The 10,963-nt window shown below is 39.6% G+C and overlaps 2 non-coding genes across 2 annotated transcripts; both read right to left on the bottom strand.

Annotated features, from left to right (window-relative positions):
• Window positions 1–208: 208 nt before the first annotated feature.
• Window positions 209–316, bottom strand: LOC148546633 (small nucleolar RNA R71). The gene has a single exon (XR_015901704.1). It is a non-coding gene; the product is annotated as a small nucleolar RNA R71 (small nucleolar RNA).
• Window positions 317–8,314: 7,998 nt separating this feature from the next.
• On the bottom strand, window positions 8,315–8,422 carry LOC148546634 (small nucleolar RNA R71). The gene has a single exon (XR_015901706.1). It is a non-coding gene; the product is annotated as a small nucleolar RNA R71 (small nucleolar RNA).
• Window positions 8,423–10,963: the final 2,541 nt, after the last annotated feature.

The raw sequence follows: 10,963 nt of genomic DNA on the forward strand, positions 1-10,963 counted from the left end.
TCAGTTCTTAATTGAATTCTTGCAGATCTGTGATACTGTTAAGACTAATGGAGTAGATCCTGAAGTCTACAGGCTCATGCTTTTCCCTTTTGCTGTAAGAGACAGAGCTAGAGTGTGGTTGGATTCTCAACCCAAAGATAGCCTGAACTCTTGGGATAAGCTGGTCACGGCTTTCTTAGCCAAGTTCTTTCCTCCTCAAAAGCTGAGCAAGCTTAGAGCGGATGTTCAAACCTTCAGACAGAAAGAAGGTGAATCCCTCTATGAAGCTTGGGAAAGATACAAGCAGCTGACCAAAAAGTGTCCTTCTGACATGCTTTCAGAATGGACCATCCTGGATATATTCTATGATGGTTTATCTGAGTTATCAAAGATGTCATTGGATACTTTTGCAGGTGGATCCATTCACCTAAAGAAAACGCCTGCAGAAGCTCAAGAACTCATTGACATGGTTGCTAATAACCAGTTCATGTACACTTCTGAGAGGAATCCTGTGAGTAATGGGACGCCTATGAAGAAGGGAGTTCTTGAAGTTGATACTCTGAATGCCATATTGGCTCAGAATAAAATATTGACTCAGCAAGTCAATATGATTTCTCAGAGTCTGAATGGAATGCAAGCTGCATCCAACAGTACTCAAGAGGCATCTTCTGAAAAAGAAGCTTATGATCCTGAGAACCCTGCAATAGCAGAGGTGAATTATATGGGTGAACCTTATGGAAACACCTATAACCCATCATGGAGAAATCATCCAAATTTCTCATGGAAGGATCAAAAGCCTCAACAAGGCTTTAATAATGGTGGAAGAAGTAGGTTTAGCAATAGCAAGCCTTTTCCATCATCTACTCAGCAACAGACAGAGAATTCTGAGCAGAATCCATCTAGCTTAGCAAACTTAGTCTCTGATCTGTCCAAGGCCACTGTAAGTTTCATGAATGAAACAAGATCTTCCATTGGAAATTTGGAAGCACAAGTGGGCCAGCTGAGTAAGAGGATCACTGAAATCCCTCCTAGTACTCTCCCAAGCAATACAGAAGAGAACCCAAAAGGAGAGTGCAAGGCCATTGACATAACCACCATGGCCGAACCTGTAAGGGAAGGAGAGGACGTGAATCCCAAGGAGGAAGACCTCCTGGGACGTCCAGTGATCAACAAGGAGTTTCCCTCTGAGGAACCTAAGGAATCTGAGACTCATCTAGAGACCATAGAGATTCCATTGAACCTCCTTATGCCATTCATGAGCTCTGATGAGTATTCCTCTTCTGAAGAGAATGAGGATGTTACTGAAGAGCAAACTGCCAAGTTTCTTGGTGCAATCATGAAGCTGAATGCCAAATTATTTGGTATTGAAACTTGGGAAGATGAACCTCCCTTGTTCACCAATGAACTAAGTGATCTGGATCAACTGACATTGCCTCAGAAGAGACAAGATCCTGGAAAGTTCATAATACCTTGTACCATAGGCACCATGATCTTTAAGGCTCTATGTGACCTTGGTTCAGGGATAAACTTCATGCCCCTCTCTGTAATAGAGAAACTGGGAATCTATGGGGTGCAAGCTGCTAAAATCTCATTAGAGATGGCAGATAATTCCAGAAAACAGGCTTATGGACAAGTAGAGGACGTGTTAGTAAAGGTTGAAGGCCTTTACATCCCTGCTGATTTCATAGTCCTGGATACTGGGAAGGAAGAGGATGAATCCATCATCCTAGGAAGACCTTTCCTAGCCACAGCAAGAGCTGTGATTGATGTGGACAGAGGAGAATTGATCCTTCAATTGAATGAAGACAACCTTATGTTTACAACTCAAGGATCTCTCTCTGCATCCATGGAGAGGAAGCAGAAGAAGCTTCTCTCAAAGCAGAGTCAAACAAAGCCCCCACAGTCAAACTCTAAGTTTGGTGTTGGGAGGCCACAACCAAACTCTAAGTTTGGTATTGAACTCCCATATCCAAACTCTAAGTTTGGTGTTGGGGAGTTTCAACAATGCTCTGAACATCTGTGAGGCTCCATGAGAGCCCACTGTCAAGCTATTGACATTAAAGAAGCGCTTGTTGGGAGGCAACCCAATTTTTATTTATCTAACTATATTTTTCTTAGTTATATGTCTTTATAGGTTCATGATCATGTGGAGTCACAAAATAAACAAAAAAATTAAAAACGGAATCAAAAACAGCAGAAGAAAAATCACACCCTAGAGGAGCATCTGTCTGGCGTTCAGCGCCAGAACAGAGCATGGTTCTGGCGCTGAACGCCCAAAATGGGCAGTGTCTGGGCGCTGAACGCCCAAAATGGGCAGCATCTGGGCGCTGGACGCCAGAATAGCACCCTGGAGAAAAGCTGGCGCTGAACGCCCAGAACAGGCATGGTTCTGGCGTTCAACGCCAGAAATGGCCAACAAATGGGCGTTGAACACCCAAAATGGGCACCAACCTGGCGCTGAACGCCCAGAGTTGCGTGCAAGGGTATTTTGCATGCCTAATTTGGTGCAAGGGTGTAAATCCTTGAACACCTCAGGATCTGTGGACCCCACAGGATCCCCACCCACCTCACCCTCTCTCTCTCCATTCATGGTCATCCCTTCTGTTTTCCATTCACCACTTACATCCATACACACATCCCTCCATCTCCTCCATATCTTCTTCTTCTTCTTCTTCTTCTTCTTCTATTCTTTCTTCTTTTGCTCGAGGGCGAGCAACATTCTAAGTTTGGTGTGGTAAAAGCATAGCATTTTTGTTTTTCCATAACCATTAATGGCACCTAAGGCCAGAGAAACCTCAAGAAAGAGGAAAGGAAAGACAATTGCTTCTACCTCTGAGCCATGGGAGATGGAAAGATTCATCTCACAAGCCCATCACTAAGAAAAGGATGGAGCAAACAAGAGAGCACATTCATGGATCTCAACAGGCACATGAAGAAGCTCATCATCAAGAGATCCCAGAGATGCCTCAAATTCATTTTCCTCCACAAAACTATTGGGAGCAAATCAACACCTCCCTAGGAGAATTGAGTTCCAATATGGGACAACTAAGGGTGGAACATCAAGAGCACTCCATCATCCTTCATGAAATAAGAGAAGATCAAAAAGCAGTGAGGGAGGAACAACAAAGACAAGGAAGAGACATAGAAGAGCTCAAGGACATCATTGGTTCCTCAAGAAGGAAACGCCACCATCACTAAGGTGGATTCATTCCTTGTTCTTATTTCTTCTGTTTTTCGTTTTCTATGTTATGTGCTTATCTATGTTTGTGTCTTCATTACATGATCATTAGTAGTTAGTAACTATGTCTTAAAGTTATGAATGTCCTATGAATCCATCACCTCTCTTAAATGAAAAATGTTTTAATTCAAAAGAACAAGAAGTACATGAGTTTTGAATTTATCCTTGAACTTAGTTTAATTATATTGATGTGGTGACAATGCTTCTTGTTTTCTGAATGTATGCTTGAACAGTGCATATGTCTTTTGAAGTTGTTGTTTAAGAATGTTAAATATGTTGGCTCTTGAAAGAATGATGACAAGGAGACATGTTATTTGATAATCTGAAAAATCATAAAAATGATTCTTGAAGCAAGAAAAAGCAGCAAAGAACAAAGCTTGCAGAAAAAAAAAAGAGAATAGGCGAAAAAAAAATAGAAAGAAAAAGAAAAAGCAAGCAGAAAAAGCCAAAGCTCTTAAAACCAAGAGGCAAGAGCAAAAAGCCAATAACCCTTAAAACCAAAAGGCAAGGGTAAATAAAGAGGATCCCAAGGATTTGAGCATCAGTGGATAGGAGGACCTAAAGGAATAAAATCCTGGTCTAAGCGGCTAAACCAAGCTGTCCCTAACCATGTGCTTGTGGCGTGAAGGTGTCAAGTGAAAACTTGAGACTGAGCGGTTAAATTCAAGGTCCAAAGCAAAAGAAGAGTGTGCTTAAGAACCCTGGACACCTCTAATTGGGGACTTTAGCAAAGCTGAGTCACAATCTGAAAAGGTTCACCCAATTATGTGTCTGTGGCATTTATGTATCCGGTGATAATACTGGAAAACAAAGTACTTAGGGCCACGGCCAAGACTCATAAAATAGCTGTGTTCAAGAATCATCATACTGAACTAGGAGAGTCAATAACACTATCTAAACTCTGAGTTCCTATAGATGCCAATCATTCTGAACTTCAATGGATAAAGTGAGATGCCAAAACTATTCAAGAGGCAAAAAGCTATAAGTCCCGCTCATATGATTGAAGCTCTGTTTCATTGATAGTTTGGAATTTATAGTATATTCTCTTCTTTTTATCCTATTTGATTTTCAGTTGCTTGGGGACAAGCAACAATTTAAGTTTGGTGTTGTGATGAGCGGATAATTTATACGCTTTTTGACATTGTTTTTAGTATGTTTTTAGTAGGATCTAGTTACTTTTAGGGATGTTTTCATTAGTTTTTATGTTAAATTCACATTTCTGGACTTTACTAGGAGTTTGTGTGTTTTTCTGTGATTTCAGGTATTTTCTGGCTGAAATTGAGGGACTTGAGCAGAAATCAGATTCAGAGGTTGAAGAAGGACTGCTGATGCTGTTGGATTCTGACCTCCCTGAACTCAAAGTAGATTTTCTGGAGCTACAGAACTCAAAATGGCGCGCTTCCAATTGCGTTGGAAAGTAGACATCCAGGGATTTCCAGAAATATATAATAGTCCATACTTTGCTCGAGGATAGATGACGTAAACTGGCGTTCAACGCCAGCTCTCTGCCCAATTCTGGAGTTCAGCGCCAGAAATGGATCAAGAACCAGAGTTGAACACCAGAAATGGATCAAAACCTGGCGTTCAACTCCACAAATGGCCTCTACACGTGGAAAGTTAAAACTCAGCCCAAGCACACACCAAGTGGGCCCCGGAAGTGGATTTATGCATCAATTACTTACTTCTGTAAACCCTAGTGACTAGTTTATTATAAATAGAACTTTTTATCATTGTATTCAGAGTCTTGGTTACTCCGGTTCCCCTCTGGGGCCGAGACCAATGAACTCCATTATCACTTGTGTATTTTTAACGGTAGAGTTTCTACACTCCATAGATTAAGGTGTAGAGCTCTGCTGTTCCTCGAAGATTAATGCAAAGTACTACTGTTTTCTATTCAATTCATCTTATTTCGCTTCTAAGATATTCATTCGCACTTCAACCTGAATGTGATGAATGTGACAATCATCATCATTCCCTATGAACGCGTGCCTGACAACCACTTCCGTTCTACATTAGACTGAATGAGTATCTCTTAGATCTCTTAATTGGAATCTTCGTGGTGTAAGCTAGAATGATGGCGGCATTCAAGAGAATCCGGAAAGTCTAAACCTTGTCTGTGTTATTCCGAGTAGGATTCAATGATTGAATGACTGTGACGAGCTTCAAACTCGTGATTGCTGGGCGTAGTGACAGACGCAAAAGGATAGTAAATCCTATTCCAGCATGATCGAGAACTGACAGATGAATAGCCGTGCCGTGACATGGTGCGTTGACCATTTTCACTGAGAGGATAGGATGTAACCATTGACAAGGGTGATGCCTCCAGACGATTAGCCGTGCCGTGACAGGGAATTTAGATCATTTTCCCGAGAGAAGACCGAAAGTAGCCATTGACAATGGTGATGCATTACATGAAGCCAGCCATGGAAAGGAGTAAGACTGATTGGATGAAGACAGCAGGAAAGCAGATGTTCAGAGGAACGAAAGCATCTCTATGCGCTTATCTGAAATTCTCACCAATGATTTACATAAGTATTTCTATCCCTTCTTTTATTAATTAATTTTCGAAAACCCCATTACTATTTGATATCCGCCTGACTGAGATTTACAAGGTGACCATAGCTTGCTTCATACCAACAATCTCCATGGGATTCGACCCTTACTCACGTAAGGTATTACTTGGACGACCCAGTGCACTTGCTGGTTAGTTGTGCGAAGTTGTGAACCATGGTATTGGCATCATGTTTTTGGCGCCATTACCAGGGAAAGAAAGAGCGATGAATTTTACATAATTAAAGTGTAATCACAATTTCTGCGCACCAAGTTTTTGGCGCCGTTGCCGGGGATTGTTCGAGTTTGGACAACTGACGGTTCATCTTGTTGTTCAGATTAGGTAATTTTCTTTTTTTTTTCTCTTCAAAAATTTTTCAAAAATCTTTCAAAAATTTTTCCTTTGTTTTCGAAAAAAAAAATTAAAATAAAAATGTTTTCAAAAATAAATTATTCTATGGCTTCAAAACTTTCAAGAATGAATTCTAGAGTTTCATGGTAACATGTTGAATCCTATCTGGCTGAAAAGCCATACCCAAACTCCTTTGGGATTGGTCTTCAACTAATCACCTCAATGGATGTAAATCCATTCTAAAGCTTGAATGGCTATTAAGCCATGTCTGACCCTGTGATTGGAGCTTTAGACTAAAGAGCACAAGATTCGTGGAATTCATATTAAAGATTTTGAAATCCTTATTTTTGTTTTTCAAATAATTTTCGAAAAAATACAAAAAAAATTAGAAAATCATAAAAATCAAAAATATTTTTTTGTGTTCTTGTTTGAGTCTTGAGTCATGTTATAAGTTTGGTGTCAATTGCATATTCATCTTGCATTTTTCGAAAATTCATGCATTCATAGTGTTCTTCATGATCTTCAAGTTGTTCTTGGTGAGTCTTCTTGTTTGATCTTTGCATTCGCATGTTTTGTGTCTTTTCTTGTTTTTCATATGCATTATTGAATTCTTAGTGTCTAAGCATTAAAGAATTCTAAGTTTGGTGTCTTGCATGTTTTCTTTGCATTAAAAATTTTTCAAAAATATGTTCTTGATGTTCATCATGATCTTTATAGTGTTCTTGGTGTTCATCTTGACATTCATAACATTCTTGCATGCATCACATGTTTTGATCTAAAATTCTCATGCATTGCATAATTTTCATGTTTTTCTCTCTCATCATTAAAAATTCAAAAAATCAAAAAAATATCTTTCCCTCTTTTCTCCCATAATTTCGAAAATTAGATTTGACTTTTTCAAAACTTTTTAAAATCTAGTTGTTTTTATGAGTCAAATCAAATTTTCAATTTAAAAATCTTATCTTTTTCAAAATTTTTTTCAAAAATCAAATCTTTTTCATTTTTCTTAGTTATTTTCGAAAATTTCAAAAATATTTTTCAAAAATCTTTTTCCTAATTTTACATCATATTTTCGAAAATAACAATAACAATTAATGTTTTGATTCAAAAATTTCAAGTTTGTTACTTACTTGTTAAGAAAGGTTCAAACTTTGAGTTCTAGAATCATATCTTGTGATTTCTTGTGAATCAAGTCATTAATTGTGATTTTAAAAATCAAATCTTTTTTTTAAAACTAATTTCAATCATATCTTTTCAAAAATATTTTCTCATCTTATCTTTTTCAAAATTTGATTTCAAAATATCCTTTCTAACTTCCTAACTTCTTATCTTTTCAAAATTTGTTTCAACTAACTAACTAACTTTTTGTTTGTTTCTTACCTTTTTCAAAACTACCTAACTAACTCTCTCTCTCTCTCTCTCTAATTTTTGAAAATATCTTCCCTCTTTTTCAAAAATTCTTTTTAATTAACTAATTATTTTGATTTTTTATTTTAATTTTCGAAAAACTACTAACCTTTTTCAAAAACTATTTTCGAAATCACTAACTCTTTTTCAAAAATTATTTTCGAAAAATCTCTTTCTCTCTCATCTCCTTCTTTTCTTCTACTCACACAGGGGAACCTCTATACCTGTGGTAAAAAGGATCCCTATTATTATTATTTTTCTGTCCCTCTTTTTTATATGAGCAGGAGCAAGGACAAGAATATTCTTGTTGAAGCAGATCCAGAACCTGAAAGGACTCTGAATTACAACAAACCAGTAAGCACCTGTCAGGAATTTTCGAACAAGAAAAGGAGATGGCAGCCGAAAATAATAATAATGCAAGGAGAATGCTTGGTGACTTTACTGCACCTAATTCCAATTTACATGGAAGAAGCATCTCCATTCCTACCATTGGAGCAAACAATTTTGAGCTGAAACCTCAGCTAGTTTCTCCGATGCAGCAGAACTGCAAGTTTCATGGACTTCCATCTGAAGATCCTTTTCAGTTCTTAATTGAATTCTTGCAGATCTGTGATACTGTTAAGACTAATGGAGTAGATCCTGAAGTCTACAGGCTCATGCTTTTCCCTTTTGCTGTAAGAGACAGAGCTAGAGTGTGGTTGGATTCTCAACCCAAAGATAGCCTGAACTCTTGGGATAAGCTGGTCACGGCTTTCTTAGCCAAGTTCTTTCCTCCTCAAAAGCTGAGCAAGCTTAGAGCGGATGTTCAAACCTTCAGACAGAAAGAAGGTGAATCCCTCTATGAAGCTTGGGAAAGATACAAGCAGCTGACCAAAAAGTGTCCTTCTGACATGCTTTCAGAATGGACCATCCTGGATATATTCTATGATGGTTTATCTGAGTTATCAAAGATGTCATTGGATACTTTTGCAGGTGGATCCATTCACCTAAAGAAAACGCCTGCAGAAGCTCAAGAACTCATTGACATGGTTGCTAATAACCAGTTCATGTACACTTCTGAGAGGAATCCTGTGAGTAATGGGACGCCTATGAAGAAGGGAGTTCTTGAAGTTGATACTCTGAATGCCATATTGGCTCAGAATAAAATATTGACTCAGCAAGTCAATATGATTTCTCAGAGTCTGAATGGAATGCAAGCTGCATCCAACAGTACTCAAGAGGCATCTTCTGAAAAAGAAGCTTATGATCCTGAGAACCCTGCAATAGCAGAGGTGAATTATATGGGTGAACCTTATGGAAACACCTATAACCCATCATGGAGAAATCATCCAAATTTCTCATGGAAGGATCAAAAGCCTCAACAAGGCTTTAATAATGGTGGAAGAAGTAGGTTTAGCAATAGCAAGCCTTTTCCATCATCTACTCAGCAACAGACAGAGAATTCTGAGCAGAATCCATCTAGCTTAGCAAACTTAGTCTCTGATCTGTCCAAGGCCACTGTAAGTTTCATGAATGAAACAAGATCTTCCATTGGAAATTTGGAAGCACAAGTGGGCCAGCTGAGTAAGAGGATCACTGAAATCCCTCCTAGTACTCTCCCAAGCAATACAGAAGAGAACCCAAAAGGAGAGTGCAAGGCCATTGACATAACCACCATGGCCGAACCTGTAAGGGAAGGAGAGGACGTGAATCCCAAGGAGGAAGACCTCCTGGGACGTCCAGTGATCAACAAGGAGTTTCCCTCTGAGGAACCTAAGGAATCTGAGACTCATCTAGAGACCATAGAGATTCCATTGAACCTCCTTATGCCATTCATGAGCTCTGATGAGTATTCCTCTTCTGAAGAGAATGAGGATGTTACTGAAGAGCAAACTGCCAAGTTTCTTGGTGCAATCATGAAGCTGAATGCCAAATTATTTGGTATTGAAACTTGGGAAGATGAACCTCCCTTGTTCACCAATGAACTAAGTGATCTGGATCAACTGACATTGCCTCAGAAGAGACAAGATCCTGGAAAGTTCATAATACCTTGTACCATAGGCACCATGATCTTTAAGGCTCTATGTGACCTTGGTTCAGGGATAAACTTCATGCCCCTCTCTGTAATAGAGAAACTGGGAATCTATGGGGTGCAAGCTGCTAAAATCTCATTAGAGATGGCAGATAATTCCAGAAAACAGGCTTATGGACAAGTAGAGGACGTGTTAGTAAAGGTTGAAGGCCTTTACATCCCTGCTGATTTCATAGTCCTGGATACTGGGAAGGAAGAGGATGAATCCATCATCCTAGGAAGACCTTTCCTAGCCACAGCAAGAGCTGTGATTGATGTGGACAGAGGAGAATTGATCCTTCAATTGAATGAAGACAACCTTATGTTTACAACTCAAGGATCTCTCTCTGCATCCATGGAGAGGAAGCAGAAGAAGCTTCTCTCAAAGCAGAGTCAAACAAAGCCCCCACAGTCAAACTCTAAGTTTGGTGTTGGGAGGCCACAACCAAACTCTAAGTTTGGTATTGAACTCCCATATCCAAACTCTAAGTTTGGTGTTGGGGAGTTTCAACAATGCTCTGAACATCTGTGAGGCTCCATGAGAGCCCACTGTCAAGCTATTGACATTAAAGAAGCGCTTGTTGGGAGGCAACCCAATTTTTATTTATCTAACTATATTTTTCTTAGTTATATGTCTTTATAGGTTCATGATCATGTGGAGTCACAAAATAAACAAAAAAATTAAAAACGGAATCAAAAACAGCAGAAGAAAAATCACACCCTAGAGGAGCATCTGTCTGGCGTTCAGCGCCAGAACAGAGCATGGTTCTGGCGCTGAACGCCCAAAATGGGCAGTGTCTGGGCGCTGAACGCCCAAAATGGGCAGCATCTGGGCGCTGGACGCCAGAATAGCACCCTGGAGAAAAGCTGGCGCTGAACGCCCAGAACAGGCATGGTTCTGGCGTTCAACGCCAGAAATGGCCAACAAATGGGCGTTGAACACCCAAAATGGGCACCAACCTGGCGCTGAACGCCCAGAGTTGCGTGCAAGGGTATTTTGCATGCCTAATTTGGTGCAAGGGTGTAAATCCTTGAACACCTCAGGATCTGTGGACCCCACAGGATCCCCACCCACCTCACCCTCTCTCTCTCCATTCATGGTCATCCCTTCTGTTTTCCATTCACCACTTACATCCATACACACATCCCTCCATCTCCTCCATATCTTCTTCTTCTTCTTCTTCTTCTTCTTCTATTCTTTCTTCTTTTGCTCGAGGGCGAGCAACATTCTAAGTTTGGTGTGGTAAAAGCATAGCATTTTTGTTTTTCCATAACCATTAATGGCACCTAAGGCCAGAGAAACCTCAAGAAAGAGGAAAGGAAAGACAATTGCTTCTACCTCTGAGCCATGGGAGATGGAAAGATTCATCTCACAAGCCCATCACTA

The sequence above is a fragment of the Arachis ipaensis genome, chromosome B9, assembly GCF_059453495.1.
Source record: "Arachis ipaensis isolate K30076 ecotype BB chromosome B9, ASM5945349v1, whole genome shotgun sequence".
Classification (NCBI taxonomy): Eukaryota; Viridiplantae; Streptophyta; class Magnoliopsida; order Fabales; family Fabaceae; genus Arachis; species Arachis ipaensis.